Source organism: Armigeres subalbatus, chromosome 1 (genome assembly GCF_024139115.2).
Source record: "Armigeres subalbatus isolate Guangzhou_Male chromosome 1, GZ_Asu_2, whole genome shotgun sequence".
In the NCBI taxonomy this organism is placed as follows: Eukaryota; Metazoa; Arthropoda; class Insecta; order Diptera; family Culicidae; genus Armigeres; species Armigeres subalbatus.
Window position 1 is genome coordinate 29,335,709 of NC_085139.1, and position 9,983 is coordinate 29,345,691.

Below are 9,983 nucleotides of genomic sequence, written 5' to 3' on the forward strand. Positions count from 1 at the left end.
CCTCGGGGTAGCGCTCGTTGATGAGGATTCGTTCCTGCTTCCGTATTCCAAAAGGGGAGGGGGGGGTTCTTCTGACCGGGCCGTTGCCACGCGGTCGTCTTGGATTGACTCGGCACGTTGAGGTTAGCCGGCTCACCGGTTTCAGTCAGCTTGTTGCTCCGATCGGGCACCTGGTTTGCTGTGCCCACGATATTTGCGTAGTCGCTTGTCCAACTTGGGTCTCCGGGAAATGTGGTTTGGCTCGCGAACAATTGTTCGCAGCAGTGTACAACAGCGCACCCGTCTGGTGCTTCCGTCGGTCGTGGGTTGGGTTTGCTTCTGACGTGGGTTCGAAGCTCCAAGACTCCGGTAGACACTTGGACACAAAACGGCGATTGCTACTGTCCAGAAACTTCAATGTGTTTCGTACTGACTTACACTACACCTTGGATTATCACTTTTGAAAAAATAGCTGTGTTCGCTCATCTGGTGCTCGAGCAAGTGAACGAGATGAACCGGCAAAATCATCCAGGAACCAGTTAACAGGCTTTGTTTCATCCCATTCTAGGCCCACTAGGTAGTGGTGTTGCCGGTCAAAACTGCTACCAAAAACTGCCAGCATAGTGAATGTGGTAGTGTATACACTATAGTGTTGTTTGAGTTGCTGAACAATTTGTGAGATTGAAATAACTGTTTGCCGTCTTGCCTCATATCTTATATTTTGCATGTTTTTTATTTCATATTACTATAGGTTTTTTTTATTTAGGACTAAGATAGATAATAAATTTTGATGTATAGTTTTGTTCATCCCTACTAGCTTTCGGGCCCTCCTTAGCCGTGCGGTAAGACGCGCGGCTACAAAGCAAGACCATGCTGAGGGTGGCTGGGTTCGATTCCCGGTGCTGGTCTAGACAATTTTCGGATTGGAAATTGTCTCGACTTCCCTGGGCATAAAAGTATCATCGTGTTAGCCTCATGATATACGAATGCAAAAATGGTAACTTGGCTTAGAAACCTCGCAGGTAATAACTGTGGAAGTGCTCAATGAACACTAAGCTGTGAGGCGGCTCTGTCCCAGTGTGGGGATGTAATGCCAATAAGAAGCAGAAGAAGACTAGCTTTCTAAATAATCTACTTTTACCTTTTCCTTTATTTATTTAAGTTAAGACTAAGAGTGAGTTTGAGTCCTTTGAATTAAGTAGGCAAACTGAGTGTTTGGTTACACACTGCTGATTTTACCCTAAACGTAGTATTAGTTTTAACGGATTCAAGTGAGCTGTGTGGCCATTGGGCATCACATTGTCGTAGTCCCCGGCGAAATACGAACGAACTGGAGTGTTCGCTCGAAATCTCAGTTTCGCATACCACCCACCGTTGGTTTCATCAGTCTTAAAGCATCCCGGGAAAGCTGTTCTCGTCCATAATTTTCCATAACTCTACGAAATTGTATTGTCGCGCTCGCGCTTATCTTTTTCTAGACTTTCGCGGCGGTCTTACTCTCGCAGGCTCGACTGCGAATGTAGACGTCAAGATAGCCGCCGGGTTAAAGATAGGGAAAATTTTCCCTCTCAAAACAAAACCACGTGGTTTTCGCCAAATGACAGCAGTACTCGATTGTATTAGTGAGAGGCAACCGGAGTCACTGAGTACATGGAGAGTGTTTATCATGACAAGTGCATACGGTGGGTAAGATTTTTATTGACTCTGTCGTGTTTAGTGACTGTTGCGATTACCTGAGAAGCAGCCAGCAGGACGCCGCAGTATTCTATATTTTCTCGAGATGCATAATACCTTACTTAAATTAACATCAAGTTCTAGTGGAACGTTATTATTCGCAATTTCTAGTGAATATTATATTAAGTTATTCTATATCTAATGATAAATCTTGTTGTGCCGACACATTAATACTGTTATCTTTACAGATGTTTCGATTTGGAAAAAGATATCGAAAAATTCATCTCGGAGGATGCCACCCCCAATAAGGAGATTGTAATTGGTACCGATTCGGTCTCTAGAGGCACTGCTGACAAGGTGTACATGTCATCCGAAATAATGCGTTCTACAAGGGATGAAGAAGATTTCCCAAAGTTTTGGTTTAAAGCAATCTTCATTGAACGCTTGTATAGCAATCAGCGTGCGAAGACAAATTATAAGGCAACATTACGAGGCAATACGCCGGAGGAGATTCTTCGTAGCATTTGGGAGCGAGCTAAGAAAGTGGTAAAGGGCAAAGTTATTTTCAATGGAAAAATTCCGCTTTGGTCCGAGAAACACAATCCAGAATTTGAAGACATTGCTGATTTTATTTTACTGCTACCATCACAGAAGAAAAAATCTATCCGCACATCGCTAGTCACACCACGATTGCTAAAATCATGGAATAATAAATCTATCAAAATAATCATTCACGTCTATTCTACAAACGTCAAAACATCTGTTCAACATCGATTAGTTCTGCGAAAACTGATTAACCCCCAAAAGTCCAATCTCTCTGGAGCAAATTCTACGCTGGCTTCTAAACTGCAAAAAAGCCATCCTGATCTTATAGGACACGATAGTTCTTGGTTACGCTGGGCAAAGCTAATCAACTCATCTCCAGCTAACGATCGACATCAGTTGATGCAAGCTCTCTCACCGCCTCAAAATTTGCTCAAATACTTCCAAAGGGCCGGTGCGCTTGAAGCACCTCAACAACAATTTGCACATCCGAGTATGAAAGCTGCTGAGATGAACAATGATGCTTTGAGTCGTGAAATCGCTGGTCTAAAGAATGACCTCCACGAAGCACTCAAAATATTGCAGGGCATGGAGAAAAAAATTAATAGCCTTTAACAAATGTAATGATCGTGTCCATAACTACAATGCCAAAAATATCTATATAAAATATATGTGTCGCCGTTATAAATTTTTGCAATAGCTCCACTCTAATATAATCGATATAGAACTACACATAAATTAAATAATTGCTAAAACCCTCAGTACACTGTTTGTCATGATGACAAATATTTGTCAAGTTTATCCGGATATCTGTCAGACTGACCAGAAATCGACATGGATATCACACGGATAAAAAAGAAAAATCTAATTAGCTTATTATTTAATCCGTTTGAACCTTTTTCAATTTTAAATATTTTCAACGCCTACAAATTAAGCTTTTACAATGATTTTTCGAAATTTATGCTTTCAAATGCATTTCAAATGATCGTTTTTAATCTTGTGACTTGGAAAACATATTTACTTTTTCTCGAGTTTTAAAAATGCAGCAGTCTACATTATTTTTAATTTTAATAAGTTTCCCGGCCATATTAGATGGTGCGGAAATGTTAAAATTGATCGCTTTTTGTAACGATTGACAATTGTCAACAAGTTTGTCACGGTCACGGACGATGGGAGCTCGAATTATTTTTTTCTTATCCGCTTGTTAATAGGTGAGTTTTGTTCTGTTATTTTTTCCCCAAAATTCTAACCAGTTTACCCCTTCCACAGATTTCAATCCTCATGATCTGGAATCTTCATTCAGATCCCGCCACGACAGCAGCGAAGAATAATGGCGAAAACCGGGTCGCGCGACAGTGGGACATTTTGTACCTTCGGAGTTGTTCGGAGGTTTTGCCGTTGCCGGAGATAAACTTATCAGCGATCATGTTGGCGGCTAGTTCATCTTTCAACGCGCTTCGATCAGTAACCGCAATCCACCACTGTGCTGTAATTGTATTCGATGGTGGAATCGAAGTGCAAGTGACCTATATGCGCCTATATATTTGCGGTTTTTAATAAAAAGTACATAAATGGTCTCTGAAACAACATGCAGTTTTTTTTCTACTTTTGAAACGTCAAATTGTTTGTTTTTAAAGAATAGTCTTTTTATTGAATTAATTAACTTTAATCATCGCTAGATAAAAATGGAATAATCATTTCAAAGATTAAATTAATAGTATTCACTCATAGCTTTACGCCGAATTATGCGAAGCAATGAGTGGATAGACCGAATATAGTTTTAGATTAGGATTTAATATTTTTAGCTTTCAAATTTTTATCCGTGCAGGCTAACTTGACAAATATTTGTCATTATAACAAACAGTGTACTGATAGCTTAATACGAGACCACACATAAAGTTTATTTGGATATATATTTTATAAGTAGTTCGCGTGGAGAATGGTTATGTGTGCGCTGATATACATCATAAGTTAAATCTATGGATTTTTGCCAATAAATATGTGTGGATTTTTAGTACACACAAAAAAAAATCGTTGGTAAAATTAAGAGAATCGTTGGTAATTACAAGAAAATCCATTAGTGATTTTCAGTAGAAAGTATAACACTGTCAAATTAACGAGTGCAAAATTTTTGTTTCAGGAATGTCAATATTGCTATTATTTTAACTGCCTTCACTCTTAAACGCACTACAATGTTGTTGAAATGAAAGTTTATTTTGTTTTTATTTTGACTGTTCTTTATTATTAGTTCTAATGGTCTTTCTATTCTTTCCAATAAATAATGCAAATAATATAAAGTCAAGAAATGTCAATTTCATTGTTTATTGGGATCGCATCAGCAATCGATCTACAAACCATTCTCAAAATTAAAAACTTACTGCAATAAGACACACTGATCTACATTATAATGATATGACAAATATCGCACGATATCGGATCGGATTTCCAGGGCTTCAGATGTCTCCGTAGACTGCACACTGCCGCCAGGCCATCCTGCAAGTGCTAATACCGTCGGGTGAACAATGATTCGGGTTCAACAAGGTTGGTCCAATTGTACATTTTTGTGAGACCCTTCCTCCACAACATGAAAATATGAATTACAATTCCAGAGAAAATTTTCTGCAAGATGTTCCTTCAGCTGCTCCTAATAGCACTTCTAATACAGTTTCCGATCGGTTCCCATCGGAAATCGTTTGTCAGGATTTGCCGCAACAGCTAGCACAGTGATTAATTTTGTTGATTTCTTATTGACGTTCCTGGCTGGAGGTCAACTTACGTCAGGTACCCCCAAGAGTTCCGAATTGTTCAAGTGCCTCCTGACTTTTGAGCGGTCTCGCATGCGACAGTTTCAAACCGCACCATCTTTCCTGGATATGAAAAAGAATTTACAATAAAGTTATATCAATAAACTATATGAATAAAACAACAATTTACCATGATGGTGATGTTGGGGATTGTCTTCACGTTTTTCGCAACTGTCACTGACAGATGGTCATGGGCTGCCAGTAACATTGTTTTCTGCTGTCAGTGTTGCCAGAAATCTGAAATATTCAGGTTTACTTGATTGTTTTATACATTTTGTTCTGAGAGCTTGAACTGTGAAAATGAGAATTTTGAACTGAAAAAAAACTTTCAAATCTATCAATTTAGCATTTAACTGAAAAGTTTTAGCTCTTAAAAATACCAAACTTCTCATATTTTCAAAATAACATTAGAAAATGTTAGAATCCCAACTTTTTTTTTCTCTGTGTAGTGTAATAAATAATTAAAAGTTATTCAAGTCATACCCGGACAGAAGCCATGAACTGAATGATGAATGTGATCGTACACTCAGAAATAAAGATAATCGTTGTCAGATTAAAATGTAAACGTTATTGACATTCCTGCGATTTAAACAGAGATAGGATTACAAAAGTATACTAAGCACAATAAAACTTAACCTTTGCTCGTATTAGGTGCTGTTATTATTGACAGTATTTAAAAATTTCGCCATATTGAACTTTGAAGAAATCGTGTTCTGATGCCACTAGATTAAAAATGATAAAAAATATCATTTTCCGACTGCTTCATCTTAATCATCTTTAACGCCGTAAGATATATTTATTGAAGAATAATAGACTTAATTTGTTATCTGTATATTGTTTAATTATTTTGCTGCTAGGCAACTTCCCGTGAATGTTCAGTATCCGGTGTTCAACAATGTAGGGATTGAGAGGGGTATGGTAAAATATATATATATATATATATATATATATATATATATATTGTCGGCGTAGCACCAAGTTAGAATTCGGAAGTCGGGACTTCCGAACCGAACTTTCTTCCGAAGTTTTATTTATTTGTCAAACTAATTGGTGCGTTGTTTAGCGCATCTTTAGGCGAATCCAGCGCACTACTTCCGAAGTTGGGAAAGTTGCCTGTATCTGGAGAAAAATCCAACTTCGGTATAAAGAGCGGTATAAATTTATTCCGGATAGACAATATATAAATGAGTAGGAGGGCATATACATTGGTCATGAGTGCCAAATGTGACGGTGACAGATGAGCGGAGTTAGCCTTCAGTTATGTGATGTATTTCGCGGGAAGTAGTAGTGCTTCCGAGCTGCTGCGGATCGAGCAGCAGCTGGAGATGGCTGATTCGGATGCAGCCGTCTCCCCCTGACACGACAATGGCCAAGTCGGTACGTTGTGATCAGTAGCGCTCCCGAAATTACAAGCTCGGTCGCGAAAAAGTGTGGAGAAAAAAATCGGGATCGCGGGTGCTTGTTTTGTTTGGAAAAAAAAACACGGAGAAAAGAAAATTTTGAATGTTTCGTTTATTGTGACATTTGTGACAAAGAAAAAAAAAAATTTTGCAGAAATAGAATGTGACATTAAAGAAATTTTTTTCTTGGAAATGTAATTTTTTATTCGAGACAAATAGAAAATTTATTTGAATATATATATATATTATTTGTATATCGCGTAGAAGATATTTATGTGTGCGTTGATAAACTAAGTTGATTAAATCTATAGATTTCAAAGTGTGGATTATTAGTAGTGTGAACTAGAAAATAATTTTCCGAAAGGTAATCCCTGATAGGGTAAACAATCATTCCCCCGAGAGGGTATCCCTGATAGGGTTAATAATCATTCCCCCGAGAGGGTATCCCTGATAGGGTAAACAATCATTCCCCCGAGAGGGTATCCCTGATAGGGTAAACAATCATTCCCCTGAGAGGGTACACAATAATTCCCCCGAGAGGGTAAACAATAATTCCCCCGAGAGGGTAAACAATAATTCCCCCGAGAGGGTAAACCATAATTCCCCCGAGAGGGTAAACAATAATTCCTCCGAGAGGGTATCCCTGATAGGGTAAACAATCATTCCCCTGAGAGGGTATCCCTGATAGGGTAAACAATCATTCCCCTGAGAGGGTACCAATGTATGAATATGTGAGCAAATAGTTGCGTAGAATATGTTGATGATTTGTTTTGATTTAGATGCAAGATTGATGTTCTAAAGCCTGGTAGGTTATATCCGTGACTGCATTCCGAGATCAGTGGTTGACTTGAGTTCAATGTTAGAAAATGTAAACAAAGAGTGAGAACATGAAAGTAAATAGTTCCGTAGAATGTTTTTGATGATTTGTTTCTGATTTTAATGCAAGATTAATGCTCTAGAGCCTGCCCGCATAATTAAAAACTGTACATGGACATTTTCCCGTGCGGTCGGCAACAATATCCTTTACTGTTGACAACTGTATATGAACAATCTCATAAAAAGTTCCAACAGTTTGTGGTACGGTTATTTGACAAATAACAATATGTTGAATGGGTTGTTAAGTTATGTCACCATAAAAAAATCAGCCGTTTTCGCCTGCAAAATTTTCGCTCGACATTATGTTATACATTGACATTTAGTGTTGATGTCGAGCAGTTATGGTTGAATCGGTCGAAAAGTATTTGATAACCGCAACGTAAACTGTGAAGCTATATCTTACATCGTAATAAAGATTCTGACCATATAACATGTTGTTTTTTATTATGCGGGTGGTAAGTTCTATCCATGAATGCATTGCGAGATCAGTAGTTGATTCAATGTTCAATGTTAGAAAATGTAAACAAAGAGTGAGAACATGATCGTTAATAGTTCCGTAGAATGTTTTTGATGATTTGTTTCTGATTTTGATGCAAGATTGATGTTCTAGAGCCTGGTAAGTTCTATCCATGAATGCATTGCGAGATCAGTAGTTAATTTGAGTTCAGTGTCAGAAAATTTAAACAAAGAGTAAGAACATGTAAGCAAAGACTGGCGTAGAATATTGTTGATGATTTGTTTCTGATTTTGATGCAAAATTGATGTTCTACAGCCTGGAAAGCTCTATCTATGACTGCATTCCGAGATCAGTGGTTGACTTGAGTTTAGTGTTAGAAAATGTAAACACAGAGTGAAAACATGAAAGTTAATAGTTCCGTAGAATAATTTTGATGATTTGTTTCTGATTTTGATGCAAGATTGATGTTCTAGAGTCCGGTAAGCCCTATCGATGACTGCATTCCGCGATCAGTAGTTGATTTGAGTTCAATGTTAGAAAATGTAAACAAAGAATGAGAACATGAAAGCAAATAGTTCCGTAGAATGATTTTGATGATTTGTTTCTGATTGTAATGCAAGATTGATGTTCTAGAGCCTGGTAAGTTCTATCCATGACTGCATTCCGAAATCATTGGTTTATTTGAGTTCAGTTTTAGAAAATGTAAACAAAGAGTAAGGACATGTAAGCAAAGACTGGCGCAGAATATTGTTGATGATTTGTTTCTGATTTTGATGCAAGATTGATGTTCTAGAGCCTGGTAAGCTCTATCTATGACTGCATTCCGAGATCAGTGGTTGACTTGAGTTTAGTGTTAGAAAATGTAAACAAAGAGTGAGAACATGAAAGTAAATAGTTCCGTAGAATGTTTTTGATGATTTGTTTCTGATTTTAATGCAAGATTGATGTTCTAGAGCCTGGTAAGCTCTATCTATGACTGCATTCCGAGATCAGTAGTTGATTTGAGTTCAGTTTTAAGAAATGTAAACAAAGATAGATACATGTAAGCAATGAGTTGCGTAGAATATTGTTGATGATTTATTTCTGATTTTGATGCAAGATTGATGTGATTTTACAATTGTAAGAGAGTAGAACAGGAGGAAGATGTAGGGATTGAGAGGGGTATGGTAAAATATATATATAAATGAGTAGGAGGGCATATACATTGGTCATGAGTGCCAAATGTGACGGTGACAGATGAGCGGAGTTAAGACACCGTCGGTAGATTCAGTGCAGCACATGTGATTTGGTGCTTCTCTTTTTCATAAGATAGGTAGGGGTAACGGCTCAAACCTTGGCTCATTATGCTACGATTGAGCACATTTATCATTATAAATCTTCATATATTGCATTTCCAACCAGAATTATGCCACCAGCCGGCTTGCTTACATTTGGTTTTGACCCCAAATAGCAAAAAACGACGTTGAATGTCCGCAATATCTCATTTAAACCAGCGAAAGTCTCGAGAGAAATGGACAAAATGTCGGCATCCTTGTCCCTATCAGGTGGATAATTTTTCAGCCCACTTGGGACGAGTGATTGTTGATTTCGAACATACGAAAGATAAAGATGGGTTGCTGTTTATAGTACCAGTCATTTTGCTTGCGTTGAATAAAGACAGCATGCAAACAAATAGAGAAAATCAAATTATCTTTTTGAGCGTGAATTCTAATTGGTTGCATGTAAAATACTACCACGCACTCCCACAGCGTTTTACATTCCCCCAATAGCACGCTTACCAAGGACATGCTATCGAAAATCCTATATATGAATCATTTATTTCCCAAATATGTACCATATTTGCAAGTGAAAAAGTTTAGAAAAATGAAAACTGTATTAAAAACTCCAATTGCATAAAGGCTACATGTTCTAGCCCTCATGTTGTGCCTTCAAACAAATTGCATACGTTAATTATTGTCTGCCGCATAATTTTGAGATTTACTGCTAGTTGAAACCATGCACGCTTAAAGTCATTCACACAATTTTGTGTTTCGTTCACACAAAACGGGCCTAACCTGGAACAACACATATTATGAGTAACTGCCATGTTACTCATTTTAGTGTAATTGACGGTGAACGATTTCCGATGAGTTCATTTCACACAGTGAGAGAGCGGTCGGAAAACGGACCTAACCTCAATTATATTTTTCATGTAAATTGAAAATTATCGCAACATTTTTATACTATTTCAGAGGAGTCCCCATTTGTTTC

The 9,983-nt window shown here is 37.8% G+C and overlaps 1 long non-coding RNA gene across 1 annotated transcript; it reads left to right on the top strand.

Annotated features, from left to right (window-relative positions):
- Positions 1-3,272: 3,272 nt before the first annotated feature.
- On the top strand, positions 3,273-3,783 carry LOC134208221 (uncharacterized). The gene is made up of 2 exons (XR_009978558.1): positions 3,273-3,407; positions 3,466-3,783. It is a non-coding gene; the product is annotated as an uncharacterized LOC134208221 (long non-coding RNA).
- The last annotated feature ends 6,200 nt before the right edge of the window (positions 3,784-9,983 follow it).